Consider the following 22,660-nt stretch of genomic DNA (forward strand, 5'->3'; position numbering starts at 1 on the left):
TTCATACTATTCGCATGTTTTACGTTTTTCTTCCTGATTTTGTGCTATGATTGAAAACATGCTTCTTTGGCCTTTAAATTACTAACTTTAATCCTCTCTTATTATCATTCGATGCCGTGATATGTGTGTTAAGTGATTTTAGAGATTACAGGGCAGGAATGGCTCAGAGGATGGAAAGAAAGCATGCAAAAGTAGAAGGAATACAAGAAGTGAGGGAACTGCAAAGCTGTCAGCCTGACCCTCTCCCACTAAAACTGTCATAACTTGAGCTACAGAGGTCCAAACGACGCGGTTTCAGTTGCGTTGGAAAGTTAACGTCCGGGGATTCGATTTGATATATAATATGCCTTACTTTCTATGATGCTAGGCGATGCGAACGCGTGCTCCACGCGGACGCGTCGCAGTGACGAAAATTAGCGTGGCAGATTTCTTCTCCAGTGATTTATGGGCTGTTTTCGACCCAGTTTTCGACCCAGAAAACACAGATTAGAGGCTATAAAGTAGGGGAATCCATTCATTCATAATCATCAGCTCACAATTGATGAGCGGATAATTTATACGCTTTTTGACATTGTTTTTAGTATGTTTTTAGTAGGATCTAGTTACTTTTAGGGATGTTTTCATTAGTTTTTATGTTAAATTCACGTTTCTGGACTTTACTATGAGTTTGTGTGTTTTTCTGTGATTTCAGGTATTTTCTAGCTGAAATTGAGAGAGTTGAGCAAAAATCAGATTCAGAGGTTGAAGAAGGACTGCTGATGTTGTTGGATTCTGACCTCTCTGCACTCAAAGTGGATTTTCTGGACCTACAGAACTCGAAATGGCGCGCTTCCAATTGTGTTGGAAAGTAGACATCCAGGGCTTTCCAGAAATGTATAATAGTCCATACTTTGCCCAAGTTTAGATGACGTAAACTGGCGTTCAACGCCAGATTTCTGCCTGAATCTGGCGTCCAGCGCCAGAAAAGGAGCCAAAACCAGAGTTGAACGCCCAAACTGGCACAAAAACTGGCGTTCAACTCCAAGAAGGACCTCTACACGTGCAACACTCAAGCTCAGTCCAAGCACACACCAAGTGGGCCCCAGAAGTGGATTTATGCATCAATTACTTACTTTTGTAAACCCTAGTAGCTAGTTTATTATAAATAGGACCTTTTACTATTGTATTAGGTATCTTTGATCAGTTATATGCTATCTTAGATCACGTTTGAGGGCTGGCCTCTCGGCCATGCCTGGACTTTCACTTATGTATTTTTAACGGTAGAATTTCTACACTCCATAGATTAAGGTGTGGAGCTCTGCTGTTCCTCAAAGATTAATGCAAAGTACTACTGTTTTCTATTCAATTCATCTTGTTTCGCTTCTAAGATGTTCATTCGTACTTCAATCTGAATGTGATGAACGTGAAAATCATCATCATTCCCTATGAACGCGTGCCTGACAACCACTTCCGTTCTACTTTCGACTGAATGAGTATCTCTTAGATCTCTTAATCAGAATCTTCGTGGTGTAAGCTAGAATGATGGCGGCATTGGAGAGAATCCGGAAAGTCTAAACCTTGTCTGTGGTATTCCGAGTAGGATTCAATGAATGAATGACTGTAACGAGCTCCAAACTCGCGATTGCGGGGCGTTAGTGACAGACGCAAAAGGATAGTAAATCCTATTCCAGCATGATCGAGAACCAACAGATGAATAGCCGTGCCGTGACAGGGTGCGTTGACCATTTTCACTGAGAGGATAAGATGAAGCCATTGACAAGGGTGATGCCTCCAGACGATTAGCCATGCCATGACAATGCATTTGGATCATTTTCCCGAGAGAAGACCGAAAGTAGCCATTGACAATGGTGATGTATCACATAAAGCCAGCCGTGGAAAGGAGCAAGACTGATTGGATGAAGATAGCAGGAAAGCAGAGGTTCAGAGGAACGAAAGCATCTCCATTCGCTTATCTGAAATTCTCACCAATGAATTACATAAGTATTTCTATCCCTATTTTATTATATTATTTTCGAAAACTCCATAACCATTTGATACCCGCCTGACTGAGATTTACAAGGTGACCATAGCTTGCTTCATACCAACAATCTCCGTGGGATTCGACCCTTACTCACGTAAGGTATTACTTGGACGACCCAGTGCACTTGCTGGTTAGTTATGCAAAGTTGTGAAGATATGTTTAGACTATGGTTCTGTGCATCCGTTTTTGGTGCCATTGCCGGGGAATCAATTTCGAACAACAATTCACAACCTGAGTAGCAATTTCGCATACCAAGTTTTTGGCGCCATTGCCGGGGATTGTTCGAGTTTGGACAACTGACGGTTCATCTTGTTGCTCAGATTAGGTAATTTTCTTTTTGTTTTCTTTTCAAAAAATTTTCATCTGTTTTCGAAAAAAAAAATTTTTTCAAAAATATATTTTTCTTCAGAATTTTTAAGAATGAATTCTAGTGTTTCATGAAGCATGCTAAGCCTGGCTGGCTGTAAAGCCGTGTCTAAATTCATTTGGACTGAGGCTTGCAATTTGTTATCAAGAGCAAGCTAGTTGTTGTTAATCCACCTGCTACTGTTCCTGATTTACATGCTAAAGCATGGCTGGCGATTGGCCATGTCTAGTGTTTTGGACTGGAGCTTTCATTGAAAGCTTGGCTGGCTAGTGAGCCATGTCTAATTCCTGGACTGAAACTTTAGACTAACATGGCAAGATTCCTGGAATTCATATTAAAAATTTTGGAATCCTTATTTTTCTTTTTTAAATAATTTTCGAAAAAAAAAACCAAAAAAATTAGAAAATCATAAAAATCAAAAATATTTTTGTGTTTCTTGTTTGAGTCTTGAGTCAGATCATAAGTTTGGTGTCAGTTGCATGTGCATCTTGCATTTTTCGAAAATTCTCATACATTCATAGTGTTCTTCATGATCTTCAAGTTGTTCTTAGTAAGTCTTCTTGTTTGATCTTTGCATTTGCATGTTTTGTGTCTTTTCTTGTTTTTCATATGCATTCTTGAATTCTTAGTGTCCAAGCATTAAAGAATTCTAAGTTTGGTGTCTTGCATATTTTCCTTGCATTAAAAATTTTTCAAAAATGTGTTCTTGATGTTCATCATGATCTTCATAGTATTCTTGGTGTTCATCTTGACATTCATAGCATTCTTGCATGCATTTATTGTCTTGATCCATAACTTTCATGCATTGCATCATTTTTCTTGTTCTTCTCTCTCATCATAAAAATTCAAAAATAAAAAAAAAATATCTTTCCCTTTCTCTCTCATAAATTCAAAAATTAGATTTGTCTTTTTCAAAAATTTTTAAAATCTAGTTGTTTTCATGAGTCATGATGACAAGTCATCTTAGCCTAGTTTCACTAGCCTTTTTCTTTTGTTTTCAATTGAATTATGCACTTTCTTGAGCCACAAGCAAGCCAATTGGGTAGATTTCCATGTTTCCTTTGATTTAATCAACCATAGATGAATTAATGCAATTTCATGAGGATTTATGCTATAATTGCCACATATTATGAAAGAATGACAAACTCATGATTTTGAGCATAGCTTTGATGTGTTTGGTTGATTGATGATAGGTGAAGAAAGCTTGGAGAAAGGTTGAAGCAAGAAGGAATGGCTAGGAGCAAGAGAGAACAAAAAGTTTGAGCAAAAGTTTGCCTCAAACTTTAGCTCAAACTTTCGGATAAGTGAAAACACACCAGGGAACAAAAAGCTTGAGCAAAAGTCTGCCTCAAACTTTAGCTCAAACTTTTGGGAGAAAAGCTTGAGCCAACGTTTGCCTCAAACTTTTTGGCAAACGTTGGCATCACAAATCAACACCATGGAGAGAAAAAGTTTGCGCCAACGTTTGCCTCAAACTTTTTGGCAAACGTTGGCGCCATCAGCAACACACCCTGGAGACAAAAAGTTTGCGCCAACGTTTGCCTCAAACTTTTTGGCAAACGTTGGCGCCATGAGTGTGCATAAGGGGGCCAACGTTTGAGCAAAAGTTTGACCCCAAACTTTAGCTCAAACGTTGGTAGCAGCAAGAATGGGGTTGCTGATGTAAAAAGTTTGAGTAAAAGTTTGCCTCAAACTTTTACTCAAACTTTTACTCAAGCTTTTATAATTCCCAACCCGGTTCACTTCGGTTCTCTTTCCAACTCCAAGAGCAATCAACCAAGGCCTCTATCAACCCAATTCCATCAAGAGCAAAGGCCCAATTCAAGGCTTGAAGACCATTTGAAGAAAGTGTATAAATAGATTAGGATTTAAGTTTCAAGGGAGCTTTTCTTTTCGGTTTTGATTAGTTAGTTTTGCAGAGAGCTCACCTTTACATTTTGGCATTGTTGTTTTAATTCAAGAGAATTTGGGGAGGAGAATTGATCTCTCTTCTTCCTTGTTCTTGCTTGAATACTCTTTACTTTTCTTGCTTCGGATCTTGGGATCTTGTTTAATTTTCCGCATCATTGAATTTCAGTTTCTGTTAATTGCTTCTTCTTCTACTTTCTCTGCAATTTATATTTCTTCATTTCCTTTGCAATTGCTTTTGTTGAATCTAGGAAGGCAGTGAGATCTAGACTTGGCTGTCTAGTCTCTTGAGTCCTGAGATCTATAGCTTTCAATTTCAATTTCCTTGTTTCGTTGTTACACCAAGCTTATTCTCATTTTCATTTAAGATCCGGTTTAATTGAATCCATCTTTTACATTCCTGTTTGTTGAATTTTTCTTTTCCTTGTTTAATTTCTGCAAATCCAATTCCCAATTCCCTTTACAATTCAAGCCATTTACATTTCTTGCACTTTAAGATTCTGCAATTTACATTTCTTGCGTTCTAAGTTTCTGCTATTTAATTTCTTGCTCTTTAAGATTCAGCACTTTAAATTTCAGTTCTCTTTGATTTCATGCAAATTACCCATTCCCTTTATTTTCCATGCAATTTAAATTCTGCAAATCACAAATCTCTCAACCAAATCTTGATTCGCTTGACTAAATCAACCACTAAACTAAAATTGCTCAATCCTTCAATCCCTGTGAGATCGACCTCACTCCCGTGAGTTATTATTACTTGATGCGACCCGGTGCACTTGCCGGTGAGTTTTGTGTCGGATCGTTTTCCGCACATCAAGTCAAATGAAATTTTCAATTTAAAAATCTTATCTTTTTCAAAATCTTTTTCAAAAATCAAATCTTTTTCATTTTTCTTAGTTATTTTTGAAAATTCCAAAAATATTTTTCAAAAATCTTTTTCTTAATTTTACATCATAATTTTCGTAAATAACAATAGCAATTAATGTTTTGATTCAAAAATTTCAAGTTTGTTACTTGCTTGTTAAGAAAGATTCAAACTTTAAGTTCTAGAATCATATCTTGTGATTTCTTGTGAATCAAGTCATTAATTGTGATTTTAAAAATCAAATCTTTTTCAAAAACCAATTTCTATCACATCTTTTCAAAAATATCTTCTTATCTTATCTTTTTCAAAAATTTGATTTTTAAAATATCTTCGCTAACTTCCTATCTTCTCATCTTTTCAAAACTGATTTTCAAAAGTTGTTTCAACTAACAAACTAACTTTTTGTTTGTTTCTTACCTTTTTCAAAACCACCTAACTAACTCTCTCTCTCTAATTTTCGAAAATATCTCCCCCCTTTTTTCAAAAATTTCTTTTTAATTAACTAATTATTTTTATTTTTGATTTCAAAATTTTTCGAAAATTACTAACCTTTTTCAAAAACTATTTTTGAAAATCACTAACCCTTTTTCAAAAATTATTTTCGAAAATTCTCTCTCTCTCCTCTTATTCTATTTATTTATTCATCTACTAACAATAAGGAACCTCTTTACTGTGACATAGAGGATTCCTCTTCTTTTCTTTTTCTCTTCTCTTTCTTATGAGCAGGGACAGAGAAAAAGGCATTCTTGTTGAAGCTGATCCAGAACCTGAAAGGACTCTGAAGAGGAAACTAAGAGAAGCTAAATTACAACAATCCGGAGACAACCTTATTGAAAATTTCGAACAAGTAAAGGAGATGGCAGCCGAACCTAACAATAATAATGCAAGGAGAATGCTTGGTGACTTTACTGCACCTAATTCCAATTTACATGGAAGAAGCATCTCCATTCCTGCCATTGGAGCAAACAACTTTGAGCTGAAACCTCAATTAGTTTCTCTGATGCAGCAGAACTGCAAGTTTCATGGACTTCCATCTGAAGATCCTTTTCAGTTCTTAACTGAATTCTTGCAAATATATGATACTGTTAAGACTAATGGAGTAGATCCTGAAGTCTACAGGCTCATGCTTTTTCCTTTTACTGTAAGAGACAGAGCTAGAATATGGTTGGACTCTCAACCTAAGGATAGCCTGAACTCTTGGGATAAGCTGGTCAAGGCTTTCTTAGCCAAGTTCTTTCCTCCTCAAAAGTTGAGTAAGCTTAGAGTGGATGTTCAAACCTTCAGACAGAAAGAAGGTGAATCCCTCTATGAAGCTTGGGAAAGATACAAACAGTTGACCAAAAAGTATCCTTCTGACATGCTTTCAGAATGGACCATCCTGGATATATTCTATGATGGTTTATCTGAGTTATCAAAGATGTCATTGGATACTTCTGTAGGTGGATCCATTCACCTAAAGAAAATGCCTGCAGAAGCTCAAGAACTCATTGACATGGTTGCTAATAACCAGTTCATGTACACTTTTGAGAGGAATCCTGTGAGTAATGGGACGCCTCTGAAGAAAGGAGTTCTTGAAGTTGATATTCTGAATGCGATATTGGCTCAGAACAAAATATTGACTCAGCAAGTCAATATGATCTCTCAGAGTCTGAATGGAGTGCAAGCTGCATCCAACAGTACTCAAGAGGCTTCTTATGAAGAAGAAGCTTATGATCCTGAGAACCCTGCAATAGCAGAGGTGAATTACTTAGGTGAACCTTATGGAAACACCTATAACTCATCATGGAGAAATCATCCAAATTTCTCATGGAAGGATCAAAAGCCTCAACAAGGCTTTAATAATGGTGGAAGAAATAGGTTTAACAATAATAAACCTTTTCCATCATCCACTCAGCAACAGACAAAGAACTCTGAACAAAATACTTCTAATTTAGCAAACTTAGTCTCTGATCTATCTAAGGCCACTGTAAGTTTCATGAATGAAACAAGGTCTTCCATTAGAAATCTGGAAGCACAAGTGGGCCAGCTGAGTAAAAGGATAACTGAAATCCCTCCTAGTACTCTCCCAAGCACTACAGAAGAGAATCCAAAAGGAGAGTACAAGGCCATTGACATAAGCATCATGGCCGAACTTGTAAGGGAAGGAGAGGACGTGAATCCCAAGGAGGAAGACCTCCTGGGATGTCCAGTGATCGATAAGGAGCTTCCCTCTGAGGAACCAAAGGAATCTGAGACTCATCTAGAGACCATAGAGATTCCATTGAACCTCCTTATGCCCTTCATGAGCTTTGATGAGTATTCCTCTTCTGAAGAGAATGAGGATGTTACTGAAGAGCAAACTGCCAAGTTTCTTGGTGCAATCATGAAGCTAAATGACAAATTATTTGGCATTGATACTTGGGAAGTTGAACCTCCCTTGTTCATCAATGAACTAAGTGATCTGGATCAACTGACATTGCCTCAGAAGAGACAGGATCCTGGAAAGTTCATAATACCTTGTACCATAGGCACCATGATCTTTAAGGCTCTGTGTGACCTTGGTTTAGGAATAAACCTCATGCCCCTCTCTGTAATAGAGAAATTGGGAATCTATAGGGTGCAAGCTGCTAAAATCTCATTAGAAATGGCAGACAGTTCAAGAAAATAGGCTTATGGACAAGTAGAGGACGTGTTAGTAAAGGTTGAAGGCCTTTACATCCCTGCTGATTTCATAGTCCTGGATACTGGAAAGGAAGAGGATGAATCCATCATCCTAGGAAGACCTTTCCTAGCCACAGCAAGAGCTGTGATTGATGTGGACAGAGGAGAATTAGTCCTTCAATTGAGTAAGGACAACCTTGTGTTTACAACTCAAGGATCTCCCTCTGCAACCATGGAGAGGATGCATGATAAGCTTCTCTCAAAGCAGAGTCAACCCAAGCCCCCACAGTCAAACTCTAAATTTGGTGTTGGGAGGCCACAACCAAACTCTAAGTTTGGTGTTGAAATTCCATATCCAAACTCTAAGTTTGGTGTTGGAGAGTTTCAACAATGCTCTGAACATCTGTGAGGCTCCATGAGAGCCCACTGTCAAGCTATTGACATTAAAGAAGCGCTTGTTGGTAGGCAACCCAATATTTATTTATCTATTTTTTTTTTTGTTTTTCATGTTCATGATCATGTGGAGTCACAAAATAAATATAAAAATTGAAAACGGAATCAAAAATAGCAGAAGAAAAATCACACCCTGGAGGAGCATCTGCCTGGCGTTCAACGCCAGAACAGAGCATGGTTCTGGCGCTGAACGCCCAAAATGGGCAGCATCCTGGCGCTGAACGCCCAGAACAAGCATGGTTCTGGCGTTCAACGCCAAAAATGGCTAGTAAATGGGCGTTGAACGCCCAAAATGGGCACCAACCTGGCGCTGAACGCCCAGAGTTGTGTGCAAGGGCATTTTGCATGCCTAAATTGGTGCAGGGATGTAAATGCCTTGACACCTCAGGATCTATGGACCCCACAGGATCATCTCAGGATCTGTGGACCCCACAAGATCACCTCAGGATCTGTGGACCCCACAGGATCCCCACCTACCTCCACTCACTTCTTCTCACCCCTCTTTCACACAACCCCATAAACACTCTTCCCCAAAACTCTTCACCAATCACCTCAATCTCTCTTCTCCATCACCTCTTCACCACTCACATCCATCCACTCTTCCCCATAAACCTACCTCATAAACCCCACCTACCTTCAAAATTCAAAACCAATTTCCCACCCAAACCCACCCATATGGCCGAACCTTAACCCCCCCTCCCTTCCCTATATAAAGCCCTCCATTCTTCATCAAATTCACACAACACACCCCTCTACACCCTTCTTGGCCGAAACATTTCCCACTCTCCCTCTCCTCCATTTCTTCTTCTTCTTCATCTATTCTTTCTTCTCTTGCTCGAGGGCGAGCAAAATTCTAAGTTTGGTGTGGTAAAAGCATAAGCTTTTTGTTTTTCCATTACCATTGATGGCACCTAAGACCGGAGAATCCTCTAGAAAGGGGAAAGGGAAGACAAAAGCTTCCACATCCGAGTCATGGGAGATGGAAATGTTCATCTCCAAAGCCCATCAAGACCACTTCTATGATGTTGTGGCCAAGAAGAAGGTGATCCCTGAGGTCCCTTTCAAACTCAAAAGAAATGAGTATCCGGAGATCCGACATGAAATTCAAAGAAGAGGTTGGGAAGTTCTAACAAATCCCATCCAACAAGTCGGCATCCTAATGGTTCAAGAGTTCTATGCTAATGCATGGATCACCAAGAACCATGATCAAAGTAAGAACCCGGATCCAAAGAACTATGTTACAATGGTTCGGGGGAAATACTTGGATTTTAGTCCGGAAAATGTGAGGTTGGCGTTCAACTTGCCAAACATGGAAGAGAACGCACGCCCCTACACAAGGAGAGTCAACTTTGATCAAAGGTTGGACCAAGTCCTTATGGACATATGTGTAGAAGGAGCTCAATGGAAGATTGACTCCAAAGGCAAGCCGGTTCAACTAAGAAGATTGGACCTCAAGCCTGTGGCTAGAGGATGGTTGGAGTTCATTCAATGCTCAATCATTCCCACTAGCAACCGATCTGAAGTTACTGTGGATCGGGCCATCATGATTCATAGCATCATGATTGGAGAGGAAATAGAAGTTCATGAAGTCATCTCTAATGAACTCTACAAAATAGCCAAAAAGTCATCCCCCATGGCAAGGCTAGCTTTTCCTCATCTTATTTGCCATCTATGTTACTCAGCTGGAGCTTTCATAGAAGGAGACATTCCTATTAAGGAAGAGAAGCCCATCACTAAGAAAAAGATGGAGCAAGCAAGAGAGCCCATTCATGGAGCTCAAGAGGCGCAGGAAGCTCCTCACCATGAGATCCCGGAGATGCCTCAAATGCATTTTCCCCCACAAAACTATTGGGAGCAAATCAACACCTCCCTAGGAGAATTGATTTCCAATATGGGACAACTAAGGGTGGAACATCAAGAGCACTCCATCATGCTTCATGAAATAAGAGAAGATCAAAAAGCAATGAGGAAGGAGCAACAAAGACAAGGAAGAGACATAGAAGAGCTCAAGGACATCATTGGTTCCTCAAGAAGGAAATGCCACCATCACTAAGGTGGATTCATTCCTTGTTCTTGCTTTCTCTGTTTTTTGTTTTCTATGATGTGTGCTTATCTATTTTTGTGTCTTCATTACATGATCATTAGTAGTTAGTAACTTTGTCTTAAAGTTATGAATGTCCTATGAATCCATCACCTCTCTTAAATGAAAAATTTTTAATTCAAAAGAACAAGAAGTACATGAGTTTCGAATTTATCCTTGAACTTAGTTTAATTATATTGATGTGGTGACAATGCTTCTTGTTTTCTGAATGTACGCTTGAACAGTGCATATGTCTTTTGAAGTTGTTGTTTGAGAATGTTAAATATGTTGGCTCTTGAAAGAATGATGACTAGGAAACATGTTATTTGATAATCTAAAAAATCATAAAAATGATTCTTGAAGCAAGAAAAAGCAGCAAAGAACAAAGCTTGCAGGAAAAAAAAAAGAGTGCGAAAAAAAAAATAGAAAAAAAATAGAAAGAAAAATCAAGCAGAAAAAGCCAATAACCCTTAAAACCAAAAGGCAAGGGAAATAAAAAGGATCCCAAGGCTTTGAGCATTAGTGGATAGGAGGGCCTAAAGGAATAAAATCCTGGTCTAAGCGGCTAAACCAAGCTGTCCCTAACCATGTGCTTGTGGCGTGTAGGTGTCAAGTGAAAACTTGAGACTGAGCGGTTAAAGTCGAGGTCCAAAGCAAAAAAAGAGTGTGCTTAAGAACCCTGGACACCTCTACTTGGGGACTTTAGCAAAGCTGAGTCACAATCTGAAAAGGTTCACCCAATTATGTGTCTGTGGCATTTATGTATCCGGTGGTAATACTGGAAAACAAAGTGCTTAGGGCCACGGCCAAGACTCATAAAGAAGCTGTGTTCAAGAATCATCATACTGAACTAGGAGAATCAATAACACTATCTGAACTCTGAGTTCCTATAGATGCCAATCATTCTGAACCTCAATGGATAAAGTGAGATGCCAAAACTATTCAAGAGGCAAAAAGCTATAAGTCCCGCTCATATGATTGAAGCTATGTTTCATTGATAGTTTGGAATTTATAGTATATTCTCTTCTTTCTACCCTATTTGATTTTCAGTTGCTTGGGGACAAGCAACAATTTAAGTTTGGTGTTGTGATGAGCAGCTAATTTATACGCTTTTTGACATTGTTTTTAGTATGTTTTTAGTAGGATCTAGTTACTTTTAGGGATGTTTTCATTAGTTTTTATGTTAAATTCACATTTCTGGACTTTACTATGAGTTTGTGTGTTTTTCTGTGATTTCAAGTATTTTCTGGCTGAAATTGAGAGACTTGAGCAAAAATCAGATTCAGAGATTGAAGAAGGACTGCTGATGCTGTTGGATTCTGACCTCCCTGCACTCAAAGTGGATTTTCTGGAGCTACAGAACTCAAAATGGCGCGCTTCCAATTGCGTTGGAAAGTAGACATCCCGAGCTTTCCAGAAATGTATAATAGTCCATACTTTGCTCAATTTTAGATGACGTAAACTGGCGTTCAACGCCAGCTTTCTGCCCAAATCTGGCGTCCAGCGCCAGAAAAGGAGCCAAAACCAGAGTTGAACGCCCAAACTGGCACAAAAACTGGCGTTCAACTCCAAGAAGGACCTCTACACGTGCAACACTCAAGCTCAGCCCAAGCACACACCAAGTGGGCCCCGGAAGTGGATTTATGCATCAATTACTTACTTCTGTAAACCCTAGTAGCTAGTTTATTATAAATAGGACCTTTTACTATTGTATTAGGTATCTTTGATCATTTATATGCTATCTTAGATCACGTTTGAGGGCTGGCCTCTCGGCCATGCCTGGACTTTCACTTATGTATTTTTAACGGTAGAGTTTCTACACTCCATAGATTAAGGTGTGGAGCTCTGCTGTTCCTCAAAGATTAATGCAAAGTACTACTGTTTTCTATTCAATTCATCTTGTTTCGCTTCTAAGATGTTCATTCGTACTTCAATCTGAATGTGATGAACGTGACAATCATCATCATTCCCTATGAATGCGTGCCTGACAACCACTTCCGTTCTACTTTCGACTGAATGAGTATCTCTTAGATCTCTTAATCAGAATCTTCGTGGTGTAAGCTAGAATGATGGCGGCATTCAATAGAATCCGGAAAGTCTAAACCTTGTTTGTGGTATTCCGAGTAGGATTCAATGAATGAATGACTATGACGAGCTCCAAACTCGCGATTGCAGGGCATTAGTGACAGACGCAAAAGGATAGTAAATCCTATTCCAGCATGATCGAGAACCGACAGATGAATAGCCGTGCCGTGACAGGGTGCGTTAACCATTTTCACTGAGAGGATAAGATGAAGCCATTGACAAGGGTGATGCCTGATGCCAAGGCATCTTAGGCTAGTTTCACTAGCATTTTTCTGTTAGTTTTAGTTGTTTTATGCATTTTCTTGAGCTTAAAGTAACCAAGAATGGTTAAATGAATAACAAAGCAATGAACCATCCAAACAGTATGATTTTGATGCAAATTCCATGAGTTTTTAGTTATATTACTTGAATGCTATGAATGGAAGATTTCTCATGAAATGTTGCAAGACTTTGATGCAATTGTTTGGATGATTTCCGGGAAGAAGAGGCTAGGCAAGGAAGCAACAAAATCAATAAAGGAAGCTTGAATATCACATGTGGAGTTTAAGTTCCAGTTTAAGCTTAAACTGGAACTTAAACTACCAAACCATATAATGCTGGAAATGGCGTTTAAGTTCCAGTTTAAGCCTAAACTGGAGCTTAAACGCCAGAATCATGAAGGCTAAGAAATGCTGGAACTGGCGTTTAACCTCCAGTTTAACCTTAAACTGGAAGTTAAACGCCAGAATGAGAATTTCACCAAGGGAGCATTTCCACGTTTAAGCTCCAGTTTAACCTTAAACTGGAGCTTAAACGTGTTCGACACATTTCTCACCAGGAAGCATTTCCACGTTTAACCTCCAGTTTAACCTTAAACTGGAGGTTAAACGCCAGAAGTAAGAAAGGCACCAATAGCATTTCCACGTTTAAGCTCCAGTTTAAGCTTAAACTGGAGCTTAAACGTGTTCGACTATTTCTCTCCTCCAGGGTTGCTTTCTTCATTTCCACGTTTAAGCTTCAGTTTAACCTTAAACTGAAGCTTAAACGTGTTCGACCCAATTGCTCCTCCAGGGTTGCTTTCTTCATTTCCACGTTTAAGCTTCAGTTTAACCTTAAACTGAAACTTAAACTTCAACTTAAAACGCCACTTTTTGAAAGGGTTTCTGGGCCAAATATATTTAAGTTTAAGTTAGCATTTGAGCACAAACATTAACTTAAACGTATTATGGTATGAAACCCAATTGAATATCATGGTTTATGGGATTGGGCCTGAAGAATTGATGAGTCTGGAGCTTCAATTTGTTGAGTCTTGTGTCATTACTTGTTTATCACTAAGTTTGCTCAATGAATGTTACAGAAGTGGATCACAGCCTCATCAGGATTATGGACCATAAACCCAAAGCAAAAGGAAATCAGGGAAAGGCCTCAAAGCCCAAGAAACACAACAGAAGCTCAATTTAGAAAGTGTATAAAGAGGATAGAATTTAAGTTAGTTGACACTTTTGGAGAGGGAGAACTTTGGATGATTTTCTTTTAGTTTTGTAATTGAATTCAGAGCTATGACTCACTAAACCCCTTTCATTGGGTTAGGGAGCTCTATTGTAATTCAATGAATCAATAATAGTTTTATCTTCTTCTTCAATCTTTTCTCTTGAATTTTGTTAGAAAGCTTCTCGATCTAATTCCATTAGGTAGTTGTCTTGGGAAAGAAACTACCCATAATTGGAATCCTTCGGAACCTTGGGAAAGGAATGGAGGATTCATGCTAGAGAAGCTTTCTCACAGTGAATTGGATTGGGGTTTGGATGGATATTGTGACATGTAATCCTACCAAATTGTGGTTCATGAAACTGTGTGGTATAATCAGTGATCGAGCATCATCTCTTCTTATGAACATTTAAACCAAGGGATTGGGAATTTGTTTGTTTTTAGAGAGAATTGGTGAGCCAAGGGATTGGGATCCAATCATATAATATTGCCAAGCAAAATTCAATGAATGAATTGGTTGAGGAAGGGATAAAAGTTATTTTGATTCGGAGATCTCAATATCTCCTAACACCCAATGAACTCCCCATTTCTGATTTACCACTTTCTCTTTACATTCTGCAATTAAATTCATGCAATCACCCCCATCCCTTTTAATTTCAGCAATTTAGCTTCTCGCTCTTTAATTCATGCAATTTTACATTCCGCAATTCTCATCTAAATCTTGATTCTGCTCAACTAGAACATACTTCTAATCCGAATTGCTCACTCAACCAATCCTTGTGGGATTCGACCTCACTCTATTGTGAGTTTTTACTTGACGATAACCGGTGCACTTGCCGGAAGGAATTTTGCCGATCGTGCAATTTCCTAAATCGTAGCATATCAAGTTTATGCACATCAAGTTTATGGCGCCGTTGCCGGGGATTGGTTTTCGATTGACAATTCTCAAATTGGAAGTTAACTAGATTGAGCATTTTTTTTTGTTTTGATAATTTAGTTCAAGTTACTTGTTGAATTTTAACTTCTGCACTCTGTTACTTGTTTTCTTTCTTTATGCCTTTAAATTCAAGCAACTAACTCACTGACTCACTAACTATTTGAATTAATTCCTCAACTGCTCTAACCATACTCTTCCATTAACCAAGAGTATTTCACTTGTTGGGTGCCTGTGCTGTGTTCTTGTATGACAGGTAGGAGAGGAGAGACATCAACTCCTCCATATACCGAACCAGAGAGGACCCTTCATAGACTTAGAAGGGAAGCAAGAGGGAAGAGAGTACTGAGAGAAGAGGAATCTGAAGGAGAATCTGAGGACAATTTTGAGGAAGCTCTAGATATCAACATGGATAGAGAAGTTCACAACCATGAGAGGGCTGATGGAAACAATGCCATTCTTGAGAGGAGGGTTCTTGGTTCATACATAAACCCAACCTCTGGGAATTGTGGTAGCAGCTTTCAGAAACCACCCATTCAGGCCAACAATTTTGAACTCAAACCACAGCTAATATCACTTGTGGAGGATCATTGTTCATTTGGTGGGAGTGCTAATGAAGATCCAAACCAACATCTCACAAAATTCCTGAGAATTTGCGACACAGTGAAGTCCAATGGAGTCCAGGAAGATACCTATAAACTGCTCTTGTTCCCATTTTCACTTAGGGACAAGGCAGCTAAGTGGCTGGAATCATTCCCAAGGGGGAGCCTAACAACCTGGGATGAGGTGGAAAGCAAGTTTCTGGCACGTTTCTACCCCCCACAAAAGGTCAACAGGCTTCGATCTGAGGTTCAGACTTTTAGACAACAAGATGGTGAAACTCTCTACGAGGCATGGGAGAGATTCAAGGATTTGACAAGGAAATGCCCACCAGACATGTTCCATGACTGGGTGATGGACTTTCTTATGAATCAAGGAAAGCTGTAGACCATTCATCAGGAGGTTCATTGAACAGGAAAAAGACTGTGGAAGAAGCCATTGAAGTGATTGAGACAGTGGCTGAGAATGAGTACTATTATGCTTCAGAGAGACACAACACTAAGGGAGTCATGGAGCTGAACCATGTTGATACAATTTTAGCCCAAAACAAGGTGTTTGCCAAGCAACTAGCAGAGCTCACAAGGAAATTAGAAACAAAGCAAGTGGCTGCAATACACACACAAGATCAAGAGAAAGTAAGCACTGAAGGAGGTGATTGGGAAGAGGCCAATTATGTAGGAAATCAACAAAGGCAACCATATGATCCACATTCCAACACTTACAACCCAGGCTGGAAAAACCACCCAAACTTTGGGTGGGGAAACCAGCAAAACCAACATAACAAGTCCATATACCAAAACTCCAACCAAAGATCATACCAAGCCACACAAAACACTTACTCCCAACCATCATATCATGGCCAAAATAATCAACCTACCCAACCTAATCCGAACCAACAATTTCAAGATCAATTAAACAGGATAGAAGGAATGCTTGCAACCATGAGTCAAGACATAACCGAATTGAAAGCCTTTAAGGAAGAAGTAAATTCTAACCTGCAAAACCAAGGAGTTGCCATCCAGAAGCTAGAAAATCAAATTGTGTATTTGTCTAAGCAAACCCCTGGGCCAAGCGTTTCTCATGCTGCCAAGGCTATTGCAAGGGAAGAATGTAAGGCCATAACCCTCAGAAGTGGAAAGAATCTAAAGGAGATCTCAAAGGAAACCACAGAGGATGAAGCAAAGGAAATTGTGAGAGACAAGGAACAAGGACAATCTTTTACACCGTCTGCAACAAAAGAAAAAGAAAAAGAGGTCCTGAAGCCTTATACACCTAAAGCACCATATCCTCAACGTTTGATGAAAAGTGAAAAGGATGGCCAATTCTCCAGATTCTTGGAGATTTTCAAGAAGCTTCAAATCAACATTCTGTTTGCTGAGGCAATAGAGCAAATGCCACTCTATGCAAAATTCTTAAAGGAATTAATGACCAAGAAGAGAAGCTGGAGAAATGAGGAAACTGTGTTGTTAACTGAAGAATGCAGTGCCATCATTCAGCACAAATTGCCTCAGAAATTGAAGGATCCAGGCAGTTTCCAAATCCCCTGCATCATAGGAGAAGTCATGGTGGAGAAGGCCTTGTGTGACTTAGGGGCCAGTATCAATTTGATGTTTCTAACAATGATGAGAAGAATGAAGATTGAGGAAACCAAACTAACAAGAATGGCCCTCCAATTGGCAGATCGAACTTTTAAATTCCCTCATGGGATAGTTGAGGATTTGTTGGTGAAAGTGGGAGATTTCATATTTCCTGCCGATTTTGTGGTGTTAGATATGGAGGAAGAAGCCAAAGCTTCGATAATCCTGGGAAGACCCTTGATGCCAAGGCATCTTAGGCTAGTTTCACTAGCATTTTTTTTTATAGTTTTAGTTGTTTTATGCATTTTCTTGAGCTTAAAGTAACCAAGAATGGTTAAAAGAAGAACAAAGCAATGAACCGAAAGTCAATCATTGATTTACATGTGCAAGTACTATTCATCATTCACATGGACCGAAAAATGATAGCAAACTTGTTTGTTTGTGCAGGTACAAAAGAAAAGACAAAAATGGAGGAAAAAGACAAAGGGAGGTACGGTGCTTGGTCAAAAAGAAAGTTCACAAGTCTTTGAAGCTAACACATGGGAAAAGGAAGTTCTGCAAGAAAAGATTGCTACATGTACAACCTAATGCACCCAGAATACTTCCAAGAAAATGAAAAGCAATTCGTCCTTCTCCCTAATTCATATATTTACCATCAAGCCACCCTTCACAAACCACCCTAGCCGTCCATTTTTCACTTACGGGCCCTATAAAGAACCACTTGGGGAACGAGTTCAACACCACCAAATCTCCTTCATGCACATTTTCTTCATCATAGCATAAACTATCTCTTGCCGAAAACAACCTCCCCACATTTCCAACAACACTTCTTGCTTCACCTTGTCAACTTTAGCTTGTCACTTACCCCAAAACTAAAGAACCAATGGCAGCTTCATCTAGCCACAAAAGAAGAAAAGACAAGCAACCAATGGAGGAGAACAGGGAATTCGATGCAAGGAGATACAAATCAGTTTTCCATGAGATTCAAGCCGAATGGATGAGACCTAAAAGGGTACTAGCTGAGGTTCCCTTTGACCTTGAAAAGGATGAGTTCCCAGGTGTTTGGGAGAAGATCAAAAAGAGGAAGTGGGAGCTCCTGACTAAGCCAATCACTAAAATCAACATCAACTTGGTGAAGGAGTTCTATGCAAATGCAGTGAGGGAAGACTCAACCAAGAAACCCACATACAAAAGCTATGTGAGAGGGGTGGAAGTTGACTTCAGCCCCAAGGCAATCATGAAAACTCTTGGCCTGAAAAACATACATTTCAGCCAAGCAAGTTATGAGGAAAGGATGATAGGAGAACCTGACTACACGACTATTGCTGAAGATCTTTGAGCCATCAGAGCTGAATGGGTGAGAAAAACAAGAGGGGCTCCAAGAGTCTTGAGAAGGGGAGACCTAACACCTGAAGCTAAAGGGTGGTATGCAATAGTTAGGAGATCCATCCTACCCACTGCAAACTCTTCAGAAATAGTCCCTAAAAGAGCCATCTTGCTTCATTGCATTATGGTGGGAGGGGAGATCAAAGTTCATAAACTCATTGCTGAACAGATACAAGAGTTTAGTGAGAAAAGTGACCCTGAATCCTGGCTCCACTTCCCTAGCACCATCATTAGACTATGCATCGATGCCCAAGTACCACTTGAAGATGAAAGACCTAATTGGCTATATCCTGGATTGGCCATAACTGCGTACAGAATGACTCTTGGCCCAACAGCTCCAAGACATACAAGAAGAAGAACTGAAGAAGGGCAACAAGCGGAAGCAGAGCAAGAAGCAGAACAAGAAGGACAGGAAGGAGAAGACAGAGAAGAAGAGCAAGAAGAGCAAGCAATCCCAGAAAGAAGACAACGAATTCCCAGAGACCCCATGGATATGAGCAGAATGCAGGAAATCATGGAAGGAATGTCTCAACAATACATGAGGTCTCAGGAGAGACAAGAGGACTTTCACCTAAAAATGATGGATATGCAAAGGAACTTTGAATCAAGATTCTTAGATCTGCAAAGGGAACAGAATTTACACTTACAGGAATCCTTCAGCCACATATGCCAACACCAAGATGCCAATGTCTTGGCAATCAAGGAAGCCACCACTTTACAGAATGCAAGATACTCAGTCCAAGCTGATTACAACATCAGTTCGCAAATCAAGCTTAACTACATAGGGGAACATCTACACAAGATGGACCCAGCATTCCCAGCTTTTGATGAGTATTTCAAAGGGAGGAAAGAAGGAGAAATAAACAAGGCAATGATCCTTGAAAAAGGCTGGATTCTGGAAAAAGCTCATAAGAAAAGACAAAGGAAGCACAAGTGGTCAAAAAGAGGCAGGAAGCAAGAAGAAGCAGGATCCCAAGAATTAAGAAGAACCAAGCAATAAATAAGAGGTGGTCTCGTTCCTTAATAATCAAATGATAATTGGTGAATTGTCTTTATGAGCTTTCTTTCATCATAAGTCATTTAAGTTTTATGTGGAGTTTTTTTTTTTTTTTAGTATGAGTGTCTGTTATTGCTTTGAATAAAGTGAATGCCTAGATGTTTGGATATAACTTCACCTTCTTAAACAAGTGCTTGCCATGCTTGTTCTGTTTCCAAAAATAAAAGAAAAGTTTGAACAAAAGTAACTTGGCTAAATTAGTGACAAATCAAGTAGAATTAAGTGGTGGTATGCATGCTTGATTGTTCAGTCAGATCACTGGAAATAGAGTGTAGAATTATCATTTTTTATGTAGAAATTGAAAACTGTCTATGGATCTTGATGAATAAATGTCTTTGGCCATGAAAAAGAAAGAAAAAGAAGAAGAAAAAGCCACTGAAAAAGGGCAACCAAAAAGAAAAAAAAATTGAGAAAATAAGCTAGGCACCAATGGTTTGAACTTCTGAGACAAATGCCTGTGGTGTTCATGTATTAAGGATATGCTTGGATGAATAGGTTCTGAGGAGTGTTTCAACACTTGGTAACTTGGGTTAACTAACCCGGGATTATCAACCAAAAGTCCATTATCAAGAGCAACCTAAATACAAAACATTTAGTCACACAAAGAGGTGCTGGGCACCAATGTCTCAAGAAGAAATGTGAACTAAAATGCCTGAAGTGGATATGTGTAGTGCACTGATAAGAAAAAGAAAATGCCAAAGGCTTGTGCAACACATGACACCAAGCAAACAAGGAGCAAAGGAGCTCTAAGAAAAAGAAAAGAAAAACAAAGAAGAGAAAAGTGCCAAGGACATAAGAATAACAAGAGGCCATAGCAGTGTTTGATGGATGCAATGAAAAAGTGATAATCTTACCTGATAAGTATGAAAAAGTGATGCTGCAACTTTCTGCATAAAACCCTTCTGATGAACTTCAAATGCTTGCTAATATAGCCAATGTAATTGCTTTCTGTTTCATACTTTCTTCTCAAATAACTCAGGACTTGCTTAGGGACAAGCAAGTATTAAGTTTGGTGTTGTGATGCCAAGGCATCTTAGGCTAGTTTCACTAGCATTTTTTTTGATATTTTTAGTTGTTTTATGCATTTTCTTGAGCTTAAAGTAACCAAGAATGGTTAAAAGAAGAACAAAGCAATGAACCATCCAAACAGTATGATTTTGATGCAAATTCCATGAGTTTTTAGTTATATTACTTGAATGCTATGAATGGAAGATTTCTCATGAATTTTTGCAAGACTTTGATGCAATTGTTTGGATGATTTCAGGGAAGAAGAGGCTAGGCAAGGAAGCAACAAAGTCAATAAAGGAAGCTTGAATATCACATGTGGAGTTTAAGTTCCAGTTTAAGCCTAAACTGGAGCTTAAACGCCAGGCTAAGAAATGCTGAAACTGAAGTTTAACCTCCAGTTTAACCTTAAACTGGAGGTTAAACGCCAGAATGAAAGTCTCACCAAAGAAGCATTTCCACGTTTAACCTCCAGTTTAACCTTAAACTGGAGGTTAAACGCCAGAATGAGAATGCCAATCAGGAAGCATTTCCACGTTTAACCTCCAGTTTAACCTTAAACTGGAGGTTAAACGCCAGAAATGGGAAGTGCACCAGGGAGCCATTTCCACGTTTAAGCTCCAGTTTAACCTTAAACTGGAGCTTAAACGTGTTCGACCAAGTTTTCTCCTCCAGGGTTGCTTTCTCCATTTCCACGTTTAAGCTCCAGTTTAACCTTAAACTGGAGCTTAAACGTGTTCGACACCTCCAGGGCTACATTTCTCAGCTTCCACGTTTAAGCTCCAGTTTAACCTTAAACTGGAGCTTAAACGTGTTCGACCTCCAGGATGCCTTCTTCCATTTCCACGTTTAAGCTCCAGTTTAACCTTAAACTGGAGCTTAAACGTGTTCGACCTCCAGGGCTACCTTTTCTATCTCCACGTTTAAGCTTCAGTTTAACCTTAAACTGAAGCTTAAACGTGTTCGACTAAGTTACCCTCCAGGGCTGCCTTCTTCCATTTCCACGTTTAAGCTTCAGTTTAACCTTAAACTGAAGCTTAAACGTGCTTCCACAAAAGGCATCACTGGAAGTGTCTGGCGTTTAAGCTACAGTTTAAGCTTAAACTGCAACTTAAACGCCACTCTTGGAAAAGGTTTCTGGGCCAACAATATTGCGGTTTAAGTTAGTATTTGAGCACAAACATTAACTTAAACTTACTCTGGTATGAAACCCAATTGAATATCATGGTTTATGGGATTGGGCCTGAAGGATTGATGAGTCTGAAATTTCAATTTATTGAGTCATGTGTCATTATTTGATTATCACTAAGTTGGCTCAATGAATGTTACAGAATTTGGATCAACAGCCTCATCAAGATTATGGATCATAAACCCAAGGCAAAAGGAAAGCAGGGAGAGGCCTCAAAGCCCAAGAAACACAACAGAAGCTCAATATAGAAAGTGTATAAATAGGATAGAATTGAAGTTAGGAAGGACTTTTACTTTTTCATTTAGCTAGTTTTCATATCTTTGTAATTGAATTCAGAGCTATGACTCACTAAACCCTCTTTCATTGGGTTAGGGAGCTCTATTGTAACTCAATGAATCAATAATAGTTTATCTTCTTATTCAATCTTTTCTCTTGAATTTTGTTAGAAAGCTTCTCGATCTAATTCCATTGGGTAGTTGTCTTGGGAAAGAAACTACCCATAATTGGAATCCTTCGGAACCTTGGGAAAGGAATGGAGGATTCATGCTAGAGAAGCTTTCTCACAGTGAATTGGATTGGGGTTTGGATGGATATTGTGACATGTAATCCTACCAAATTGTGGTTCATGAAACTGTGTGGTATAATCAGTGATCGAGCATCATCTCTTCTTATGAACATTTAAACCAAGGGATTGGGAATTTGTTTGTATTTAGAGAGAATTGGTGAGCCAAGGGATTGGGATCCAATCATATAAGATTGCCAAGCAAAATTCAATGAACGCATTGGTTGAGGAAGAGATAAACATGTTTTGATTAGGAGATCTCAATATCTCCTATAACCCAATGAATTCCCCATTTCTGATTTCCACTTTCTCTTTACATTCTGCAACTAAATTCATGCAATCACCCCCATTCCCTTTTAATTTCAGCAATTTAGCTTATGCTCTTTAATTCATGCAATTTAAGATTCCGCCATTTCAATTTCTTGTCATTTACTTTTCCCGCCAATTTTACATTCCGCAATTCTC

At 39.1% G+C, this 22,660-nt stretch overlaps 1 non-coding gene across 1 annotated transcript; it reads right to left on the bottom strand.

Annotated features, from left to right (window-relative positions):
• Positions 1-15,653: 15,653 nt before the first annotated feature.
• On the bottom strand, positions 15,654-15,757 carry LOC112724333 (small nucleolar RNA R71). Its single transcript, XR_003163500.1, has one exon. It is a non-coding gene; the product is annotated as a small nucleolar RNA R71 (small nucleolar RNA).
• Between the last annotated feature and the right edge of the window lie 6,903 nt (positions 15,758-22,660).

This window comes from Arachis hypogaea, chromosome 11 (genome assembly GCF_003086295.3).
Source record: "Arachis hypogaea cultivar Tifrunner chromosome 11, arahy.Tifrunner.gnm2.J5K5, whole genome shotgun sequence".
In the NCBI taxonomy this organism is placed as follows: domain Eukaryota; kingdom Viridiplantae; phylum Streptophyta; class Magnoliopsida; order Fabales; family Fabaceae; genus Arachis; species Arachis hypogaea.